The sequence below is a fragment of the Artemia franciscana genome, chromosome 5 (genome assembly GCF_032884065.1).
Source record: "Artemia franciscana chromosome 5, ASM3288406v1, whole genome shotgun sequence".
Classification (NCBI taxonomy): Eukaryota; Metazoa; Arthropoda; class Branchiopoda; order Anostraca; family Artemiidae; genus Artemia; species Artemia franciscana.
This window is the reverse complement of record NC_088867.1, coordinates 5,365,742-5,390,947: the sequence shown is the minus strand read 5'-3', so window position 1 is coordinate 5,390,947 and position 25,206 is coordinate 5,365,742. Positions and strand designations below refer to the sequence as shown.

General features: G+C 34.0%; 1 protein-coding gene across 2 annotated transcripts in view; it reads right to left on the bottom strand.

Moving 5' to 3' along the window:
- Positions 1 to 21,884, bottom strand: part of LOC136026919 (serum response factor homolog) — a 178,881-nt gene extending 156,997 nt beyond the window's left edge. The window contains exon 1 of one of the 2 annotated variants that reach the window (XM_065703754.1): positions 21,865 to 21,884. The gene's annotated coding sequence lies outside the window, so the exon portion shown is untranslated. Of the gene's footprint in view, positions 1 to 463; positions 652 to 21,864 lie in introns of those variants that run through there. The other variant, XM_065703753.1, reaches the window with a different exon arrangement.
- Between the last annotated feature and the right edge of the window lie 3,322 nt (positions 21,885 to 25,206).

The following is a 25,206-nucleotide window of genomic DNA, read 5'->3' as shown; positions in this document are numbered from 1 at the left end:
TAACATCCGTTTAATTTTTAATTCATTAGTTATTTTATTTAAAATAAACTTAATTCAATCGATAATAATTTTATTTTAGTTCTTTATTTTTTCGTATTCCGACTCAAGATTATGATGCATTTATTGGAGCTTGTAAAAAATAGAACTGTTAGTCCATTTGGCGAGGGGTTTTTATTATTACTTATTTATACGAGGGTCGTTCGCAACCATTTTGTGGAACTTCAATTATGAACGTAAATTGTATCACAATCTAACAAAACGAAAAAATCACAAAGAAGAGAAAAGGAGGATAATAACAGCCAGTGAAAAATAGAAGAAAACTATGCAAATATTTCAGTCGTAACCTCCGCTCGACCGTCTTCAGTGCAGAATAAAATAATAAAAATACAGATAAGAGTCCGCAGGGCAATATAAAAAAACACTAGACTCAAAAGAAGACCTTCTCCAAGCAACGATAAGTTACCGTTTCAACAACCTCAAACATCAAGTGATATTAATGAAAATCATCAGATTCCGCATATCAGAGAACCATATTGTAGAGGTTTCAAGGTCCGATGTACAAAAATGTGGAATTTTGTAATTTTTCCAGAAGTAAGATCACCGATGAGTGTTTACTTGTTTGTTTTTCCTAGGGGTGATCGTATCGAGCCAGTGATCCTAGAAGATTGGAAATAGTGACCGAAAATATTGGACGGCGGCTACTTTTCCCCAAATGTCATCTGATCAAAATTTCGAGACAGCCATTTTGTTCAGAATAGTTAAAGGATTTAATAGCTATGTCTTTGAGGATGACTTGCCCCTCAGAGGCCTCGTGGAAGGGTTTCAAGCTATAAACTTTGCCCGTTGTTTGCTTAAAGTATTGGCTGTTGGAAAGCGTACAAATATTTTTTGGGGAGGGGGAGGATTTTTCTAGGTTAAGGGGAGGATCTTTTCGTGCGAAAATTTTTCGCGGTTAAGGGAATTTTCCATGAAGGGGAAGCTAGATTTCCCGATATTATTTAAAAAACGATCGAAAATTAAATTTTTGACCAATATTAAAACTCAAAACGAACACAAATTACTATATAAATCGGCGGGTTGCCCGCTCCTCAATACATTGCTTTTGTAAAACTTTTAAAAAAGATTATTATTCTAATTAAATGGCCCTTGGGTTTCAGGAGTCATTCTTAAATAACTGGAACAAAAAGTCAAAATTCCGCTTAAAGACCATGATATTGAGGAGGGACAACCCCTTCATATACGCAATAATATCTGTTCGTTTTAAGTTTTAATGTCACTCCTTACTTTCAGTTAAAAACTTTAGTAAAAGCTCAGTTAAAAACCCGGCTCAATAGTAGCCAAAATTCTAAAAAAAAAAAAACGGAGCTTCGATACCAATATATACATTAAAATAATCGGATTTGTCTGCAGATTTTCATCAAGTTTAGTCTTACCCATCAAAAGTTACGATCTTGAGTCAATTTGCCTTTTTTTTGCAAAAAGGGGAAACATCCTCAAGTCATAGAATCTTAATAAAAATCACGCCATCAGATTCATCATATGAGAGAACCCTACTATGGAGGTTTCAAGCTCCTATCTGCAAAAATATGGAATTTTGCATTTTTGTCAGAAGAAAGATCACAGATGCGTGTTTATTTGTTTTTTTCACCAGGGGTGATCGTATTGACCCAGTGGTCCTAGAATGTCATGAGAGGCTCACGAGAGGCTCTAAGGGAAATTAAAAGTTCTAGTGCCCTTTCTAAGCGACCAAAAAAACTGGAGGGCAACTAGGCCTCTCACGCTCATTTTCCACCAAAGTCACCGGATCAAAATTTTGAGGTAGGCATTTTGTTCAGCATAGTCGAAAAATCTAAAAGCTTAATCCCCTACAGTTCCCAGGGGAAGGGCTGCGGGGTAAGGACTCAACGCTCTGCTCTTTACGCTAAAGTTTGACTCTTTCTCATAACTCTTTTTTTAAGAAAATAAAAGACTTTAGCGTAAAGAGCAGAGCGTTGAAGAGGCGAGGGCCCCTTTCATATACAGAATCATTTCTGTTTATTTCAAGTTTTAACGTCGCTCCTTACTTTAAGTTAAAAAAAAACTTGTTTTTTCTTTTATTTAATTACAAAAGATTTGATAGTGCAGTTGTAACACACTTCAATTAAATTTGGTGAGTCAGGTTCGAATCTTAATCATCACAAATTTTTGTCCACGGAAAGACTAAAGAATTTTTAGTCTCAACAAACTGCATATTTTTAGAATCTATGGACATTAGTGAAAATAAGGGGTGCAAAACGGACTGGGTTTTACGTAAACTAATCTTCTAACTCGTCTTCTTCGACTCACCGACTTTTTTTTTCATTTATGCATTTACAGCTTGTATCAACGTGATATAAGGTTTTATTTTATACCCTGTCTTTTTCCATTAATCGCATAAACTTCATTTTAATTCTTAGACACGATTTTTTATATTTTCCTAATTTTTTTTAAATTTGTATTGACCATTTTTACGCTTGATTGATATATTTTAACTTTTGTCTTGTTGTATTGGTTGTTGCTTTGTTTTGATTTCTTTTAGTGGGAATATAAATCAACTTCAGCTCTAATAGGGCTGGTCATACCTTTTTGAAATAATAAATATTATTTTATCTTAATCAGAAATTCACTTTTGATTAAAATCATTTATGTTGCTTAGATAGTCAACATGGGAATGTCCACTTAAAATCTCCGTCCAAAAATATTCCAAGTACTTCAATTACTTTTCTTTAGTTACTTTCCCTTTAGAAACATTAGTGAAACAAAGAGAAACAAAAATGATTTAAAAGTATTTTTTTGAAAATACAAATATAATAATAGATAATATTTTATCTTATATTTTATCCGAATGTGTTTTGCATCTCTCGTTTTTGCGTATAATCATAAATTCTTGAGAAAGAAAAGTATTTTCAACTTCTTAGTCGATTTTGAAAACAAATTAAAAAAACAATATATGCATATTTACTATTTTCTTCCACATTACCTAACAAATTGTGCCTTCACAGCTCCAAATCGAGATAAGAAAGAACTTCTGGACGTCATTTTAGTAAGAACTGAAAACGGAGTTCAATAGAACTACCTAACAGGGCAAAAATAGAAGCGGCGCCGTATCCAGAGGGAGAGGCTACCCGATATGAACCCCACCCCCAAAATTTTCGTCTAAGTTGTACAATAGTAACAAAATGCATGTAAATAAATTTGTTTTGTGTTTCCCAAACCTTATTCGTCCCCCCCCCCCATCACCTCGAATAAAGTTTCTGGATACGGCCCAGTGCATTTGTATCTCATGGAAAATGTAGTAGTCTAGTCTAAAAGGGGTGGAAGATCGTATTGACATTCAGAACGGTGTGGCTCAGGAAAAAAAAATCAGATCGCTATTTACTACTGCTACTAACAACTCACCGCGGCACCAAGCCACCTGAGGCCAACACAGCTAGGCACAATCATTCTCCATCCTAATCTATTCAGAGCCTCCCTCTTTAGAACCTCCCAGAAAGTTACTATTTCCCTTAATTATTTCTTTATGACATCCTCTCACCCCAACCGTGAACTTATCTGATCGTTTATAACTAAAATGCAGAAAACCTAAATAAAAACGCAAGTGTACAAGTATTTGAAAATTTGTGATTAGACACAGACTTGAGAGCGCGTTTCCAAGAAAATATTTGCATACATGACTGTCCAAATACTGAAAATAAGAAAACTTAATTCCAGAACACTCTGCGTATGAAAACAACCCTGCCATTTAGTTTGCTGCATATGAACGTTGTGTTCTTTCAACTTCCTATTATCCTTAATCTACAAGGATATCTACCATAAAATTTTATCGATGTCAAATATAAACCCGAATTTATATGCAATGTTTACTAAATGTTATCACTGTGCAGAAATCTTACATCTAGCTTGTTAGTTCAGTTTTTAACACCTTGTATTAAAATGGAGCGGTAACGAGTTTCAGCCTCAAAAATCTAGTTTTTAGACATAATGTATTCTTCTTAATAAGATCTATTTATTCCCAACCCATTTTCTACTCTGTTGATGCGTTTTCTGTCGGTAAGTTTTCAATGGTTGCAACTTTACAATTTTTGAAATTACTAAAAATTACACCCTAAGTGTAACTTTCTTAGGTGCGCTTTTCGGGTACAATTTTTCAAAGGACCAAATTTTCTTGTCATTGTTTATAAATATAAAGATTGTTTGGCAGCATAGCACAGAAAGTAACAAAGTAAAATCACGTGTGCTAAGAGACAGCAGCAATAAATTTGAACAGAATTGCGAAATGCTTGTGAGATACAACTCGAAGCTACACGACGCGAGTTGTAAATGATGACAATTGAGAACCTGTTCCTAGAGTTTATTAAAATAAGTTTCAGTAAATGATCAAAGTAAGATAGCTACTAAAACCATATTTTACGACTTAACGCAGCGCCGATGATTTTTTCTCAGCTGCATCACAGACAAATTTGCAACTTCTCTGTTTAAATTCAAGTAATAAATTTAAATACGAATAAATAAATCAGCAATAAAAGTATTTTAAGTGGGGATGAACTTATTTGCTAGTCCCTTGAATAAGTTACCGCAAGGAGGCTTCATGATAAAATTTCCTGCAGGACAAATCCTGCAGGACAAAATTTTGTCCTGCAGGATGTCACAGAACAGGCTTTGGTCCAGGAGGCAACGGATTCATATGGTCTCCGATTTGCCGTGATTTTTTACGATTTATCCTATAATTTTTAGCTTCCTCATATAATGAGCCCCTTTTTTGTGTGTCTGTGGCCTTATTTATGACCTTTCAGAGAATCCAGAGTTCAGAGAGATTAGAGTTCATTTATTGAACACGAAATTTACACAAAAAGCACGTATCTCCCCCCCCCCTCGAAAGGCTCCAAAGCCAGGAAAAGAGAGAAAAAAGAAGAACTAAATATAAAATTAATCATAAAATGATCCGTAGCCTATAACTCACTAATAACTTAAGGACCACACAACGCAAGAAATCAAACTGCAAAACTCAAATGTTACCAAAACATAATTATAATAATTAAAATACAAATAATTAGAATACAATAATGAAAATACCAAAACCCAATTATAATAATTAAAATACACCAGAAATATATCAAAATAATAAATAAGAATTTTACAATTTACCACCTTCATTATGATACTATAAGCTAAACTCTTCTGAAAGAAAATTTTCAAAAGTCCAAAACGGATGACTATCTCGTGCCCCAGCTGGTATCAAATTCCATACCTTTGGACTTGCAGTTACCGGATTAAAGTCGGACCGAACGCACCGCGTAGAAGGAATTCTTACAACAGTAGAATTTCCAAGGGCATATAACGAAAAATTATAAACAAAAGAGGGACTCTTGAAAACAGATGGCAGTTGTCCGCGGAATAAAGAAAAAGCAAAATATGCACAGGATGCGAGATATACAAGATTTAGAAGAGGTCTGATTAAAGAAGTATTTGTCTCTTTAATGTTTTTCTGGCCATTTCGTGCACAGAAGAAAGCGAACCTGCAGAAAACGGAAAGGTAGACATCCATATTAGCGCACGATAAAACACACGGTTGAACCAATGAAGCAAAATAAGTTTGAGAATAAGACCAGAAAATGAGCGCTCAAGCTTCCAAACAACATGAGATTTCTAGCTACCTTCAGCTTAATCGTATCATTATGGCTATAAACGATAGATTTTCATCTCCCAAAATTTCCAAGAAACGTGCAAAACCATAAAATCTAGAGATTTTATGGTTTATGGTTATGGTTTATGGTTTGGAGTCCTCTGGACTCCAAATTTCTTTTATACTAGAGCAAGATTGAAAAACTCTAGAAAAAAGAAGCTTTGATTGGAAACATTTAATATAAGATGATTCACCTCAAACCACGACACAACACGGTGGAAAATCGCCAAGATGCTGTTGAGATGCCGACCCCTTCTACTTTAATTTTTTCACCCCCCAATTTCTTAAAAGACTCGGTGTCATCCACGGATGAAGCGACTCGAGATCTTTTAGATCGGGATTGGAGTGGCAGAGAACATTAAGAATAGCAGTCTTAATTACTTCATAATATATATTAAAACACCAATTCTGATAAGATTCGAATTCCACTTCAACCCAAGACTGTTCATTCAATCTAAATTGAAAAAAGGTCAATGAGAGCGAGAATCAAACCTACTAAATGTGAAATTAGAAGAACCAGGCAGCGGAAGAATCGATAAGATAGGAAAGTTGTCCGAAATAGTGCTAACTACCACTGAATTATGGTGAAGATCGTGAAGAGAAAGGGAAGAAAAGATGTTGTCAATGAGAATCGCTGTCGTTTCAGTGACTCTTGTATATTGGTGTTCAACCTGAAAGCATAATAGAAAGAAAATTCAGTGACAAGGAACTCAAGTTTAAGTTGAAATCGCCCATAATCACAACCTCTCAAGTTTAAGTTGAAATCGCCCATAATCACAACCTCTCAAGTTTAAGTTGAAATCGCCCATAATCACAACCTCACACTCTTGACAGTGAATCAGAACCACAACTTGCTAGGTTGTTGTAGTAATGACAGAAAAGATCCGCTAGGAGAGTTATAACATTCCAGCTATCACATTTCAACCCGCTAAATAAGACTCAATAAACAAGGATTCAAAAATTCCTTCCAAATTTCGACATAAATCTTACCGAATAGAATAAACTAGTCTATCAGAAACATATACAGCAAGAGCTCTCTTAATTTTCAGTGTCTGATTCATTCGTTCCATCCGAAACCAGGCGAATCTAAAGGCGTATCGAATAAAAGTCACCAAGGAAAGTTTCACATAGACCAACCATATCCAGCAGAGATTTATTAAAAAATAACCGAAATTGATCAAAATACGAAAGAAGACCAAGTATGTTGAACTGCTGCAACACTGACAGACTATCAGAAGATTCTATACATCTTAACTCATAAACAAATTTACTTTCAATGCGAAAAAATCTTTTCTCTATTTCCCACAGACTCTTTTAAAATCGAATCCAAGTTAAAAGGATTAATCTCAAAAAGCTGGAGCCTAATTATCATTTTAAAACTTTAACAAGTCATCCAAATTTGGCCTGTCGCGCCATGTGGTCCAATACCACAACAGCAACTGGATAAAAAAAAAAATTAAAAACTGACCTCGATTTTTGCCTTTTTTGTAAAGAATAAATGAAAAGAAAAAAAAGAACACAAGGGGCCAAAAGCAAGAAAGAAAAAATTACATCTGAAATAAACTATAAAACACCCAAAGAAAAATCGAATACAACACAAAGAAAACCACAGTTCAAACGCATCGTGGGCACTACGACAAAGTTAAACTAGCAAAAAGCATGTTGCATTTTATACTATTTCATAACACTGACAAGGATACTAAACGTGACTGACAAATTTTAACCAGCTTGCCGTCAGCTTCATCACTATTTGGCGCATTGATAAATACACTAGACGAAAACGGACCAAAACATGATTCTTCGATACGTGACCACTCCTTGGTGTTAGCTGATTTTCTTACTTCTAACCACAAACTGATCCCTTTCAATACAACTTTTATCTCAACAACTTTAACAAACATATCGGTAGAAGAATGAATTTAGTATGTGCACGTCAGCAGCTCCTTTCTACGACGTTACCAGCATAGATGCGAAAAGGAGCGTACCAACGGACCTCATGGAAACGGCTTTCGAAGGTTTTCTACCAAGACGATAGGCAGATGATAACACGAAAAACATAGAATAATGCTACGTCTTTCAAGTCTGATTGTTGAACAATGTTCTAGTTCAGAAATTACCCACAGCATACATAATTGACAAGGAGCATACCAACAGACCTCATGGAAACGGCTGCTGAAGGTTCGCTACCAAGATAACAGGAATAACATAGAATAATGCTACGTCTTTCAAGTCCGAATGCTGAACAATGTTCTAGTTCAGAAATTACCAACGGCATACATAACTGACAAGGAGCATACCAACAGACCTCATGGAAACGGCTGCTGAAGGTTCGCTACCAAGATAACAGGAATAACATAAAATAATGCTACGTCTTTCAAGTCTGAATGTTGAACAATGTTCTAATTCAGAAATTACCAACGACATACATAACTGACAAGGAGCATACCAACAGACCTCATGGAAACGGCTGCTGAAGGTTCGCTACCAAGATAACAGGAATAACATAGAATAATGCTACGTCTTTCAAGTCCGAATGTTGAACAATGTTCTAGTTCAGAAATTACCACCGGCATACATAACTGACAAGGAGCATACCAACAGACCTCAGGAAAACGGCTGCTGAAGGTTCGCTACCAAGATAACAGGAATAACATAAAATAATGCTACGTCTTTCAAGTCCGAATGTTGAACAATGTTCTAGTTCAGAAATTACCAACGGCATACATAACTGACAAGGAGCATACCAACAGACCTCATGGAAACGGCTGCTGAAGGTTCGCTAACAAGATAACAGGAATAACATAAAATAATGCTACGTCTTTCAAGTCTGAATGTTGAACAATGTTCTAGTTCAGAAATTACCAACGGCATACATAACTGACAAGGAGCATACCAACAGACCTCATGGAAACGGCTGCTGAAGGTTCGCTACCAAGATAACAGGAATAACATAGAATAATGCTACGTCTTTCAAGTCTGAACGTTGAACAATGTTCTAGTTCAAAAATTACCAACGGCATACATAATCGACAAGGAGCATACCAACGGACATCATGGAGCAATATTTTTTTTTTCAGTTCGAAGACAATTCAGCCTGAACACACATTCATATTTATAACTTCAGCCATCAGGGTTTGGTTTTCATGCTTTAACGAAAGGTTTTCACTTTTTACGAAATTAACACCCTCTTCTGTGTTGACAATCTTACTTAATAGTTCGCCAATCATCGAGTTAAAGTGCGCTTTTATTAGTGCCATAATAATTCTTTAATAAGCCTCCTTATTTCACGATCTTAGAAGTAAAACTGGTATTGTACCAAGACTATAAATCAAGGGCTGTAGGAATGCCAATATTCATTTATCTTTCAGCCCAATACAAATAGTACAAATAAATCCTTTTTGGAATTAAATTCTGTTTGTATACAACTCCAATTTTATATATTATCAAGCGAATTGGCTTGTTGTACAGAAAAAGCCATTTCGCTGCTTTTTTTTGGTTATAGGATCAGAGCAAAGCATTTTGAAGATCATTGTAAGAAAAACTAAGAGGAGGTTTGTATTTTTTTTATAGAAACCAGTCCGTTCTTGCTCTAGAGAATGATTTTCACCACCACTTGCAAATTAAAGCAGGCCTCTAGCTCCCCTTGAAAGTCTATCTTTTAAAACGGGACTTTTAAGATTATGTGAAAGGAACCTCAGCCAAACTAAACGCCATCTATTATTACATTCTTATAGATGACAGGGCGAAATTCCTTACAGCAATGTTTAATACTGCTAGGGACTAATCGAACTATTAACCAGCACTAATCAGCCCACCATTGATTAGTGATTAGGGCATAAAACGCAAACTTAGATCTAGATGAAGAGGGTAGGAAGGGTCGAGTGCCCCGGCGGAACACCAAGAAGTTGGCAAAATCATCTAAAGAGTAAAATTATAAAAATCTTCTCTGAAAAGAACTTCAAACGTCTGAGATTATCTAAAATACCAAAGGCTTTTGTCAAGAATAACTGCCTATTTATTTAGTAGACATTGGCCTTTCTCTCTTGTTTTGCTTTAAGGGTTTATTTTTGCATTGGAATGAAAGAGTGATGTAACAGCTGGTGGCAAGACTTTAATGGTGCTACCAAACTAGTTAGTTAACCTAGGTAGGTTCCCTTGTTGATAATTTCAAGTTTTTCAGGGGGTATCAATTCACAAAAATGTAGGCAGGCAAATTTTTTTACGTTTTTTTTTATGACAGAAAAAAGTAATTTTCGAAATGAAGGGGTGGGGTGTTATTTTCACTAAACATAATCCCGAAAATATGCTTTTTTATCATAATCTATCTCCCAATTGGTGATCCAGTGAGTTTGCTCATGTTCATCATTAATTCACCTCATTTTGGGGATTTCGACAAACTGAAGGTATATGGAATGTATTCCAGCATACCTACATAATGACACTTTTGTGAAAATACATAATGACACTAGTGAGAGATTCAATGTTAGTGAAAGAAGCGAATAAAAATTGTCTAACAGCTAACAACCCGTTTTCATTGACAGATTACGATAAAAAGATACTTTATAGTTTAAGCATTAACATGAATTAGTGAAACATTACAAATACTGTTGAAGTAGAACTATTTATTAATAATTTAAGAACTATTTATTCTTATTTATCTTAAATTTGAAGCAATTCATGTTTACTGGCGTAATCTTTTCTGATCGTCTTGTAAGGAAAGGAGGGATGATAAGGAGGAAAATAATAAAGAAAAGAATATCAAGTACAAGAGAGGCAATAAGATTCTACATCAGTTAAGACTAGGTGGGATCTGTTCCCTGTAATTTGTGTACCATAAGGCGTCTTAAGGATAATAAGGTGTTTTAAGAAGCTTTTCTTAAGACGCCTTATTATTCTTACTGTAATATTTATGGCTAGGCTCAACCTGACTCTTAAATCTGTGCATTGAAACTAAGATCATAAGTTTTAAGGTTATCTGGTCAATTGGTAAAACTTGCAACATAAACTGCAACGCTAGTTGAAATAGTATATAGTACATTTGACACAAAAAACGCACAGGGCCATGGCCACAAAATAAGAAAGCAACATACAAATACAATTAAAAGATTCAATTAAAACTTTTGATCAGACAATTAAAGCAAGGAAAACCTTTCAAAAACACTAATACAAACAAACAAACAAAGTCATCACATAACAGCCAAACAATGGGTTATATCATACAAATGAACTATGCAAGATTCTTAGTACTAATAAAGCACCCATTTCCCAATAATTTTTCCAGCCAAGGATCATCCCTCTCGTCCACTCCAAAAGTCTACCTTCTAAAATCCCTTAACCCTTCACACTTCTCCCGAAAATCCAACAAATCTTCCTCTCACTCTCCACACATCAAGTAACTGTAAGGGCAAAAATATAAGCATGTGCATGATAAAATAAAATATATTGGGCAGACATAAGCCTGTACCTGTTCTAATGGTGCCCCTGAAGGTTTACGTGCAAACTAAATTTTCTTGAAGATCAGAGATAAAAAAAAATAAATCAGACTATCTCACCAAATTGGGTCTTTGGAACCTGTTTTTGTGCTTTTGGGACCTAAAATTGGGTCAAGTAGTTTGCAAATTTCGTGATTGACCATTGTTTAATTTGGTTATGAACAGTGTCATCAATTCGCGAGAGTATAGGAGAGATATAGGCATAAACTTTGTTTCAATATTTTAAATGAAAACACAAAAAAAAGATTTTTTTCAAAATCTTTGACAGGAACTCCTTTAATCTTTTCTGATAAATGAAGGTCAACAACAAATACATTTTTCAAATATGAAGAGCGGTTGCAAGCCCCCTTCTTCTAATTGGAATGACTGTCCTGGGGGAAGGGGCCCATTGGAGTTTTTTTTCTGTGATCATTCTAAGAGGAAACACGGATATTTTGTAAGAGAAATAAATGTTTCATTTTTCAAGCCTTACACTTTTGTTTCTTAAGGGGGGAGGAGGTGAGGTAGTATACTAGCAAGCATTTACTCCCTGTTTTCTTTCATCTTTATTATTGACTAATGTTTTCCCAGCAAAAAGATTTCCAAAAGTAGGCCATTCCACTGGTACCCATCAAAAGTGCTATCATGTTATCCATATTACATTATCGATTTTCCGAGCACCAAAATTAGCAACCAGCCACCATGATTTTAGATGCTTTCAATCTTCTTGGGTACCAGAATTAGTTAGGTATTGTCCCAAACTTAGATCGATTCACGCCCCGTTCGGTTACCAAAACACTAACAAACAAGTCTCAGTATCCTTATTTATTCTGGAAAAGAACGTTGAACTTGTAAAAACAAAGAAAGAAAATGCATTCCTGATTAATTTCTGATTATATTAAATGAGCCAAAAAAAAAATATGCAAATTTCGTTTTGATTATTCCTCTGCGGAGAGCCAAAATCAAAACATGCATTGATTCAAAAACATTCAGAAATTAAATAAAAAAAACATGTTTTTTTAACTGAAAGTAAGGAGTGACAGTAAAACTTAAAACGAACAGAAATTACTTCGTATATAAAAAGAGGCTGCTTCCTCATCAACGCCTCGCTCTTTACGCTAAAATTTGACTCTTTCTCTCAATTCTTCTTTTTAAAACAGTAAAAAACTTTAGCGTAAAGAGCGGGGTGTTGATGAGGAAGCAGCCTCTTTTTATATACGAAGTAATTTCTCTTTGTTTTAAGTTTTGATGTCGCTCCTTATTTTCAGTTAGAAAAACTTCTTTTTTTTACTTAATTTCTGAACGTTTTTGAATCAATGCATGTTTTGTTTTTGGCTCTCCGCAGAGGAATAATCAAAACGAAATTTGCATATTTTTTTTTTTTTTTGGCTCAATGGCTTTCTCATAATTTTGATCGAATGATTTTGAGAAAAAAAGAGCGGGGGACGAAGCCTAGTTGCCCCCCGATTTTTTGGTTAATTAAAAAGGCAACTAGAACTTTTAATTTTTTACGAATCTTTTTATTGGTAAAAGATTTACGTAACTTATAAATTAGCTTACGTAAAGAACTTTTGTATTCTCATGTTTTTATTACATATATGAGGGGATTCACCCCATTGTCAGTACCTCGTTCTTTACACTAAAGCTTAAATTTTATCCCAATTCATTAAGAATGACCCCCTGAATCACAAAAGCCGTAGAATAAGTAGTTGAAATTACTGAAAATACTTTAGCGTAAAGAGCGAGGTATTAGAAGGAGGTGAGCCCCCCATATGGGTAATAATTTCTGTTTGTTTTAAGTTTTATTGCTGTTCCTTACTTCCAGCTGAAAAAGCTTTTTCCCTTTTATTTTTTAATTGTTTTTTTTTAAATAATGCCAGTAAATCCTGCTCTCCCTTCATGGAAATTTTCTTCTCCCATTACAAATTCTCGAAGGAAAGTTCCCTCAGAATATCCCCTCTTCTCAACCCCTCCCCCAAACCAAGAAAATCCTCCTGAAAACGCCTGTATACTTCCCAATAACCATTACTATATGTAAGCACAGGTCAAAGTTTGTAACTTGTTGCCCCTCCCACGGGGACTGTGGGGGAGTAAGTCGTCCCCAAAGACATAGTTATAAGGTTTTTCGACTACGCTGAATAAAATGGCTATCTCAGAATTTTGATCCGTTGACTTTGGGAAAATAATTAGCGTGGGAGGGGGCCTAGGTGCCCTCCAATTTTTTTGGTCACTTAAAAAGGGCACTAGAACTTTTCATTTCTGTTAGAATGAGCCCTCTTGCAACATTCTAGGACAACTGGGTCGATACGATCACCCCTGGGAAAAAGAAAAAAAAAAAAAAAAAAAAAAAAAACAAATAAACACGCATCCGTGATCTGCCTTCTGGCAAAAAATGCAAAATTCCACATTTTTGTAGATAGGAGCTCGAAACTTCTACAGTAGGGTTCTCTGATACGCTGAATCTGATGGTGTGATTTTCGTTAAGATTCTATGACTTTTAGGGGGCGTTTCCCCCTATTTTCTAAAATAACGCAAATTTTCTCAGGCTCGTAACTTTTGATGGGTAAGACTAAACTTGATGAAACTTATATATTTAAAACCAGCATTAAAATGCGATTCTTTTGATGTAGCTATTGGTATCAAAATTCCATTTTTTAGAGTTTTGGTTACTATTGAGCCGGGTCGCTCCTTACTACAGTTCGTTACCACGAACTGTTTGATTGTGTTAACATTTCATAAATGTTATGGTTTAAATTCTATTGAAAAAAACTATAGACCTATAGAAAAAACCTAGATGAACCTCTGATAAGATGGACACACTAACCCCATCTCTTTCCTGCCCTTGTTATCTCACCCCAGTCTGGTCTGGAATGTCTGTTTTTCCTTGAAACTCATTTGAAAGATACCCTTGAAACTTATTGAGAATTTGTGGTTTGATTGTTAAGATAATAGAATTGTTTTGGCAGTCTTCAATCAAAGATGGATTAAAAATGAAACTGACTTATTTAGAGTGCTTTCTAAAATGATGACATGTTGCATAACAGAAAATATGAAGAGCTGTCAAACTGATCAACTGATATTCTTTTGAGCTGCAAATTGGGCATTTTCCTAGCAGATATACTAGAGCGTTGAATAGTTACAATAGATTTCATTGCTTGTTTAGCAATATTCCCTTTTCATTAAAAACAAAGGTAAATCAACATATTTATTTTTAATTCACGTTTGATGAGACATGCAAACAGTTTTTTTTTGTTTAAGTATGTAACCTAATAAAGAATATACTAAAAATTCCCTAGCCTACTCCATCTGAGATTAGCACCAAAAAGGAAAAAATTCATATTGAACTTCAGTTATACTTGGGAACAAAAATATATTTTATTGTTTCTTTTTTTTACTTTCCAGCAGACTTGGAGACAAAATTGTTTGTCAAAGTTGTTTTTTGTTTGCTGGCAAATCTTGTAGGCCTAATTGATTTTTGCCCTTTACAATTACAAAAGCATTTATATATCTTCATTTCAAGACAGCCCCCCTCCCTCTGCTTCAAGCACCCATTAGCCACATCATTGGCTTTAACCATGTAATCCACACAGTAGATTCAATCTTCAACCTAAATTTTAGCCAAAACAGAGCTTAAATTGTATTTGTAAATTTAAAAGTATTTTAAAAAATCCCTTTGTGGACAATTCTCCTCCCCCTCCTCCCCCAACAATTCCTCTGGGAAAATTTTTCCCATATGTAAATTAATTATTGCATTTTAGATTCAAATGTATCTGAAAAAAAAATAGGTTTAGGATTATTTACTTACCCATTGGGTGTTGTAATAAAATTAATATCCAGAAAATGTAAAAAGAAGAAACTGTCAAGTATTATGTTCAAGGATTTCTAATTTTGTTCAGCACAGAATAGTATTTGAAAGATTGAGAGTGTTCTCAACAACTTATTAAGAGTTTCTTGGCAATCCGATGAACAGAATAGTAATGCATAAAGGATGCACAAAGATACATTGAATTTTTATACATTTATTTATTTATTTATTATTACCAATAGCGGTAAGCATCAATGGTTGTTGCTGTTAATGACATGCACATATAATTCTTATATGGTAATGCTAATTATAATACAGTTAGACTGAGTGTCCCAAACAAAAAAAAATTGGCAAATTTACTAAGTATTCCAAGGTTTGACAGGTTTTGACTGTAAAAATATAGCAAAATGAACAAACTTTCAGAAATTTGACACTTTAGGAAGCTAAAGAGGCTGAAGAATCTATGCTAGTTTTATCCAAGAAGAATATTTTTCAGCTCATCAAGGATCATTAAATTAAAGAGTGATTTATTTTGCAAAAAAAATTTGCTATTTTATCATGAAGCATTGCTTTCAAGATATTACTTATTTTTGACACTTAAGCAAGCTCATGTTATGAAATGGGAAAATATTTAAAAAATCTTTAGTATTATAGCCTTCAATTTCAACTAAAATGCCGCAATGTGAACTTCCAAACTTTCAACACATTGTTTGACTTGATAATCCACCCAGATTTTTAATTACCAATGTTTTCAGTGCAGCCATTAACAGAACACTGTACTTCACCTTGCCACTCATTGGACATTGACTGTCTATTAGTAGAGAGAGTAAACAACAGGGCAACAAAGAGGATTGTTCATCAAAACGACTTGGAATACATAGATTTTCTGTAGGCCTATGAAAACTTGAGCATATCCAGATAATTTCTATTCACTGAGTTTTCCAACTTAATACATCCCATCCTACCCCTCCCAAAAAAAACTGGATATAATTCTAGGTTATATCAAAGAATTTGTCTTTTGTTTTGGGGGGGAGGTATATAGTATTTTTTGTTTTTGTCTTGCCAGTAATTGGTTCACAATGCCTAACTTGATAACTTGGGTAAAAAGTGTTTTTTTTTTACCTTAGAAAATAGTTGAGCAAACCCCCCCCCCCAATAAAATATTGGTAGCTCCAAACAGGATCGTATGCAGGGTTTTTTTTATAGGGGGAGGGAGTAACACAAGGATTGTTTTTTTTGGGGGGGGGGGCTGCACAAAACTGTGAAAAACTCATTAAAAATTATTTATATTCATTATTGTTACATTTATACAAGTTGGAAAAACATTTTGGGGTGAGTTCAAGCCCCATACCCCCCCCTCCAGATACAGCCTTGGTCCCACACCCACCCTAAACAAAATCCTGGACAAGGCACTGGTGTTGCATCTAAGAAACTTTGAATATGCCCCAGAAGCTTAGGCATCTCTAGGCTTTTGTCTGTATTTATCTACAGGCAGCTGAGCTTCTATCCATATTCCCTCTCTATTAAAACAAAATTAAATAACTGCATAGAAGGCACCTTTTGACTGGAAGAATTATGCTTTTCCTAAATTTTGGTTAAAGTCTACTGATCTTAGACTATAATTAAAAAGGTTCTAGATTTTGATTCATGTTTTTAGATTATATAGTTTAACCAAAATTCATTCATATGGACATGGACAAAATTTAAAAAGTAGCACAGTAAAAAATAAATTTGCAATACATGTTTCAAAACAGTTCCAAACTTATATTTCCTTTTAATACCATTGAAAAAAGAAGTTCAATCTACAGAGTGAATGGATTTACGGAATTGAAATTCAAACTGTATACAAAAGGATACAGTTTTGGTTTTAGGTCTCATAGACTGAGGAGATAAGGTAGAAAAAATTACAATTGCAACAATTTTTTAGTAAATTGAAGTACCTTAATAGGAGTATAGAGAAATATAATAAAAGAAATTTAATGTCAGAAAAACTGGGAGAACAGCTGCCTCACTGTAGTTTGTTCCCCACTTAAGTTCAATTTAGAGCCTCCCTTCAAGGCTGAAGATTTGACAAGAAGCTCTCATAAAACTTTTAAGTGCCCGACATTCCGTCATTCTTCTATTTAAAGTTTGATTTAGTTGATGCCAATAAAAAAGAGTTTGAAGAAATTTGTTCCAAATAAAAGCTCATCTTGTTTTTGAACCAAACATCTATAAAAAAATATATAAATAGTTTGTTCCAATTTGAGGGCTAATCTTTCATATTATTTTTTAGACAAAAAACAAATTTTGACCTGGATGAAAAGTTGGCATTCTATAAAACCAAACCATGACTGTTATAGGATCCATATAAACGAATTTCTGTTTTCATGGTCATATGAAAGAGTATCCAAGTTTTATGAAAGAGTATCAGAAGTTTTATGGCTCTGGACCAGACCCAAAAACCTCCCAAAAGACGTATCTTGCATGATTTTTTGTATTATTTATTACCCTCCCTGTGGTGGATTTAAGAAGGAGCTGACGGCATATCTGCAACTTTATACTGACAGAATTCACCACAAGTACCCCTATGCAGCAATTACATTATGTGGTGATTATGTGCTGCTCTTAGTCTTGACCAGGTAGTATAGTCACCTACACGCAGTGATAAAACCCTAGACTTGATTTTTACCAACGTTGAATATTACTACTGTGCCCTGAAAATAGCCCCTCCATTATGGGCAAGTGACCATCTATGCATCTTTTGGACCCCTTTATCATCCTTTCCCCCTAAACCATTGATCAGTTATTCATATAGACCCATTACTGATGAGAAGATTGCCCATTTCAAAGTAAAACTTAGCTCCAAATCCTGGGCCAATATCCTATGTCTTACCAATGGTGATGAAATGGCTTCTAAGTTTTCAGCTGAACTTTTCCAGTTATACTGTGACACCTTTCCAAGTGATAAAAGTGGATAAATAAAAAAAATTTGTGCCTAATAAATGAACATGATAGACTCTTTAAGGAAGGATTTTTCCAGGAATCTCGAAAACTTTGAAACATTATTATTAGTGAAATTTGTAAAGCAAGAAAAGAGCATGGTGCTCACGTGCTCAATAAGTTACTGTATTCGAACCCTAAGAATTTCCACAAATGTATCCAAGATCTCATGGGAAAGGTCTCTTCTAAGTTTCTCTTACTGGATAGTAATGGCAACCCAGTGAGTGCAGACATCATAAACGATTATTTTACTTCAACTTGTAAAACTCACCCACCACTCCAAAATATGCCGGCCAACAGTGCAGTGAGTGACATTCCTGTGATTAGAATGCATCAGACCCAGCTTAAACTCGGAAATCTTGATACAAATAAGTCAGTTTACCCAGGTGATATCCCTACCAAATTGATTGTGAAATGTGCCCATTATTTAAGTGTACCTCTAACTGCAATTTTTAACCAATGTTTTGTAGATGGTATTTTTCCAGTGTGTTTTAAACAAGCTATTATATCACCTATACCAAAAAACAAGACCCCAAAACTCCCCTCTGACTTAAGACCAATATCAAAAACCTCTATTTTCTCTAAAATTTTTGAAAGTTTTATTTACAATTTCCTCTTTGATGATATTCAAGATAAAATTAACCCAAATCAGTTTGGCTTTAGGCCGAATCATAGCACCACCCATTGTTTATGTTATATACTTGACACTGTTTTCAAACATCTTGAGTTAAGTAGTTCCTATGTTGAGGCTGTTTTTGCTGATATTAGTAAAGCCTTTGACAACTTGGATCATCAGACAGTTATTGATAATGCAAGGGCTTTAGGTGTCAGAGATTTTGTTTTACATATAGTAGCTAGTTTTTTACCTGGTCATGAGCAATGTGTAGTCCTCCCTAACGGAGATTCATCTGGTTTTACCTCAATTTCCTGTGGAGCACCCCAAGGGACTAAATTGGGTCCTTTAGCATTCTTAATTGTTTTTAACAATGTTTTACCAAACTTTGACAACACTTTTAAATTTGTGGATGATTTGACATTTCTTAACCTTTGTCAAACCTCAAAAACTTTGGGCATTAAACTTGACTCACTCATTAACAACTTAAAGAATGATCTTGCCAATGTTAAACTCAATCTGAGCATACTGAAAAGCAGTTTAATGCTATTCTCCTTTTTTAAAAATATACCCCCAATCAATAATTACCTTTGCATCCCAAATGTAAACATGGTTAAGCTACTTGGTGTGCACTTGGACAATGACCTTAAATGGAAATCTCACTCTTTTCACTTATTTAAAACAGGTGGTTTTCTCCTTAGATCTTTCTCCCTTCTTAAACGGTTCTCCATTTCAATCCAGAACCTTAAAGTAATTTATTGTTCTTATATAAGACCTTGTCTTGAATATGCTTGCCCTGTCTGGCACCCTGGACTGACCAAATCCCAATGTTCTAAAATTGAAAGCATTCAAAAAAGAGCTATAAAAATTATACTGGGGACATCCTATACTACTTATGATGAAGGTTTGGCTAGACTTGAACTCACTACATTGGAATCATGACGTCACTTCCTTACCATGAACTTTGGGCACAAGTGCCTTAGTTCTGACTATCATCAATGTCTTCTTCCCCCCTTCAAAGAAAACCCCCCAATCCTTCCTAATACAAGACTTAATGCTTGTAGAGCTCCAAATACTCAACTTGACTTGTGTCCCCAAATGTTGACAATGAGGTACAAAAACTCTTTCGTTCCCTATTTTGTTTTGCATTTTAATAATTGATTTAACTTTGTAACTATGTTTATCTCTTAACATTTATTTTATCATTGTAATTATAATTGTTCTGATGTGCTTATGCTAGCTTGTGTGCTATTTTAGCCAATAAATCATATTCTATTCTATTCTATAATGCTGAAATGTGAATGATTAAAAAGTTGGGAATGCGACAGCTTTTAAATATTTATGAAAAGGACAAAGGAAAAGTATAAAAAGCGAGCATTAAATTAAAATCTTCCATTTGACTACCCTGCTTAAATTCAGGCAAGGAGGTTACTTTTATAGTTCCCATTTATTCTCTTTATCTTGAAATTCTTTTTCTCCTTTTTTTATAAAAGAATTTCAGCAAAATTAAAGTATTTCACAATAACTTTAAAACATGAACTGAAATTGAAAGAAACAAAAACAACAAAAGTCTGATTATTGGTAAATTGCTGTATGATACAAAGTAAGTTTTTCATTACCATTGATTTGTTTTTTAATATTGCTTAAAGCAATATCTAGGACCACTAGGGGGGCAAACTTCTTTCAGAGCACTTATATGTCCTTTCAATGAGGAGGAAATAGAGTTAGTTGCTTCAAAAACTTCCTCAGAACATCATTTAGGTTCTGAAACTATTCCTGTAAGTCCTATTCATTTAAATCAACAAAGTTACTTTCAAAGAAAGCAAAAAGATCTTCACCAAGAATTTTATTATTTGTCTCTTTATTACATATTCAGGTAAAATTCTAGATTAGGGCCTAGGTACAGATTTAGTGGTTTATTCCCTCAGAAGCAAACACTAAAAAATTCAGAAAACTATGTTAGAGATTATTAAATGCCTACTTACATTATTCCTAAATGTATTCTATTTTACTTTATCTCCCCCCCTCTCTAATATGCACATAGATAGCCCAAATTGCACATTTATTTACACACTAAGGGGAGGGGGTTTAAAGTAAAGTGGTGCATTTCTAAAGTGACACAAAATGTAGCCTAGCCTAGGACTATCATTTCAGAATTTAGAGCATTCCTCTAAAATTCAGAATTTTACAGCATTCCTTCTAATGTATGAACTACTAAATTAGATACTGATCACCTAAGCCCTAGAAAAAGAAGAGACATATATAGACCTAGTAGATTGATAACACATTACCAGAGTACAATTTAGGATAAACATGCAGTTTTAAACAGTTATTTATGCTAGGCTATTTCATAATTCAATAATTGCTTCTGGGTGAAATTACATTTTGAGCCCTTGTTCAAAAATTTATTTCTGAGAAAATTGGATAATGAGAAAAATTGCTGTTTGTGGCTGATTTAAGAATGGTAGCCTAATTATTATTTTCATTAGTTATAGCCTAACAGTAAAATGTTATTAGGTCTACACAAACAATTTTGAAGAAATATTTGAGCCAGAAAGCCCTAAAAATCGATGTGAGTTTTGATGTGATATCATTTTGAGGTTTTTTGAAATAATCTCTCTCTGAATATAATCTAGTGAATAATCTGGAAATTAATTATTTTGTGAATGAATTGGAAAGTTACTTATTTTGTGTTGCTAGCTTCAATTATATTATAACTACTGATAATGGTTGCTGTGTATCTGATCAAAATATCTGGAATTGCATACCTGTTTTTTCTATTGTCTAAATAAATGGACTGGTCTCCATTTGAAAATTTATTTGTTCTTCATGAAAATTTGTTTTCAAAATAACCTTTACATATTAAAGCTAAAGAAAATTAGCATTTCATCAGCTACAGATGAGATTTCACTCACCAGAGAGATTTTTTTTTAATGAAAGCCATTTTTTAAATAGAAGTTAGCCTACTATGGACTGTTTTACATTTTGGAGCCTTATTAAGGGTTCAAAATAGCCTATAATTCACCAGAATCAATTATTCAATTATAAAAAAGCATAAAACATGCACCAAGTGATGTATTCACTTTCATTCAAGTTAAATTATGTTGAAAATTGCATATTTTATGCTTAATTTAGGCCTTGGATTCATTCCTGAAAGTTTCATTCATGTAACTCAGCCTATTTCAAGATAGGAAGAAGCCCTTAACTAGAATTTCACAATATATTTTGAAACTAATACAGGAAAAATAATTTTGGTGTGAAATCATCCTACTTTCATATTTAATCTACTTGCCTTTCAAATATTTTGTTTACTAAAAAATTTTCTGCCTGAGTAAAATTTAGCCGGTTTTCAAAGTTTTAAAATAGATGGCAGAATTCATAAGAGCCTGATGGGGATAATGGGTTTTTAATCATTTAACAATAGATAGTTATTGTTCAAAAATTATATTGTATCTTAGGAGAGAGGAATGTGAGATTAAAATATACTATAAAAATGTAGCCAGTTATTATCCTATTTAAAAAGCAATTTTATTGAGAATTCCGGGTCTCCCGACTGTGGGACGTGAAAGGCTAATAAAAAGACCTAAAATGAATCAGACGAAATATAAAATTAAGAGTATATCATTGAGCAAAAATATACAATTGCGAAATTAGAAATATCATTTTGCTCTTCAAGGGGAAGAATGATGCTTGGGCATATTAGCGTTACATTTGCGGATAAAACAATAATTACGCATGCCTACAGCGTCAACCACGTTTAACTTACTTAAGACTCTTGCTCAGTAGTGTAGAGGATTCAAACTTCAGTGCGGTTAGTCTTCGTTACGGTTATATGTTGCGTACAAGGGGGAGAGCATCGTTGGGGCTGATGTTCTTAGAAAATGGATCTACCAAATGTATCCTATTAGCAATTTTTGTTTAAGTACTGTTTAACTTTCAAGCACAAAATCTTTCAAGAGCATAATTTATTATTGAATGAAAATGATTATGGGTAATTGTGTATTATGTAATACACACACAAAAAGTGAAGTTTGGTGAACGCTAATGAAATAAAACAAAAGAAGGATGAAAATGCAAAACTTTAATAATAAAATTATGAAAACTACAATAAAGAATTATGGAAGGGAAGTGCATTATATTAAATACATAACCTAAACTGACTGAAGCATAATACAAACTAAATATTTAATTAAAATATAGCTACAAAGTATTTTCCCAGCCAGCCGAAGCTAATTGTCTGGTATTAACACGGTAAAACAGCTAATATCTCATGTTCGCGATAAAAGTTCTCGAGTGTGTATCACCGTAATTGCTCAAGGCATAATTATCTAAATTAAAACATTGAATCTTGGAGCAGTAATTTTCCTATCTCTAAGAGAAATCTGGCAAAATGTTCAAAGACATGGAATTAAGAAGCAAAATTTGGGGAGGAAGCCACTTTTGATGCAGGCTTTTGAGATCAACTTCCTGCCATTTGGATTTTCAAATTTTCTTGCACAATTGTGAAGGTAAAAAAACTAATCATGCATACAAAATTATTCAAATCGTGATTAGGTATCTGTATAATATACCCACTATCTAATATTCTTATAATGTTCTTCTCCGACGCTCAATCCCATTAAAAGAAACCAAAGTAAGATGAAAATATAATATTTTAGAAACAAATTCGGGCTATATATTTGCGTATTAGGGGGGGGGGGTAAATTACAGCGGGTCTGCATGCCTAATGTGTTAGGTACGGTTATTCTGCAAAAGAATTGCTTTGTAACTTTACAATATCCAAATACTTTACCCCCTATCCCCCTCTAATGTGCAAATATACAGCCCAAATCATTTTTGTCCCATCTATTTTGTCACTTCTCTTTGTCTTTTTCTGTAATGCATCAATGAATGTTCAACTTGAGTGGTAGACTGTTTATCACACAAGCACCTTTGACTAATCTATCGATAAACACAATATCTTCTACAAATTTGCCTACATATTTGAGCAGGAAAGCTGTGCCCAATTTCAATTAAATATGTTGGGAATTTTCTTGTAAAAGTTTTTCATGCCCTCACCATCACCAAAAATTGCAAAATATTTAGAATTAATTATAGAGCAAAATCTTTATAACGTAAAGTTTAAGGTAAACAATGAACAAAATCCTTTAAGGAACAATTATCTTTCTTACGCTTTTCAAAATAAAATCTGTCTTTAAAATTTTACCTTTAGTTACATTTTAAAATAAAAAGGCTTACAATAAGCCTTTTACTGTAAAATATTGAACAATATTTAAATATGTTAACTACTTGTTTGCTTTTTTCCTGTTTTTTGGAAGATATATTACACCAAGTTATGTTAAAGTTGTGGTGAAACACTAAGGACCTTTAAAAATAATCCGTTCTGAGGTGGAGATATTCTTAATGTTCCGCAAGAAAGTTCTTCTGTCAAATTTCTACAGGATAAAGATAGCTGTTATGTAAGTCTGCTTTCTTCGGTATTTAGTGCTGATGAAAAATCGTTTAGTCTTGGTCATTGGAAATTTCTTGTTACGTCATCGTATCCTGAAATTTTGTATATGCTTGATAGTTTGAATTGGAGATTTGATATTATAGGCCTCTGTGAGACTAATTAACGTCAGAACATTCTTTGTTCCTTTTTTATTTCCCACGATACGAACTTATTGTAAAAAATAGACAGACGAAGGCACGTGGAGGCTCAGTATTTCTAGTTAAGGAGCATCTTGTGGCTAATTTGAGGGAGGATTATTCCATTTGGATAGAAGGTAAGGTGGAAACTCTTGCTCTTGAGCTGAGAATTGGCGGGAATAATGTTTTCATAAGCGAGGTTTATAAGACACCAAGTACTCAATGGTAAGAGTTTGCACTTGGTTTTGGTCGAGTTTTGGATGATATCCAGTTGAGTACTTACGAGTTTATTTGCATGTGTGATTTTAATTTTGTTCTTTTATGTATGAATAATGATAATTTAAAGTTTTTTACCCTTATAGTTAGTCATGATATATATCCTCTAGCAAGAATTCCAACGCGCATTACTCAACGTTCAATAGCATTAATTGATAAGATGCTCACAAATCTTGCCTACTTCCTATTTCTTATGTTGATGTAATGACTAGTGAGTCTTATGATCATTCATCTGTGGTGGCAGTCACTTCCTTCCTGAACTGATTGTGCTTTTGCAGCAAGAGGTTTATAATGAATATTATAGTCCATCTACTGCATTTCATAAGTTTATAGGTATTATTCGATATTTAATTCGATATGTCCAATGAGGATTGTCAAGCTGAAAAAATTGACTCTTAGAAAACTATGGGTAATCTGGGACCTTCTTCGACTCCAGCTTCTTCGAATCCAGAAAAGAAAATATTTAAACATGCTTTATTTGAATTCAGAGTCACAGGAGGTGTCTAGTGACTAAAAAAGATCGCAATGAAATAAATCGGTTCGCAGATCTTGTGATCAAAAATACTGTGGGATGAAATTTAAAAATAATAAAGGGAACACGAAATGTACGTGGAACACCATTAATTAATTATTAAATGGCGGTAGGAAGAATGAAAATCAGCTAGCCTAAAGTTGACGATACAATAGCTGTTGAAAGGAATGAAATTTCTGATATTTTGTGTGAGTATGT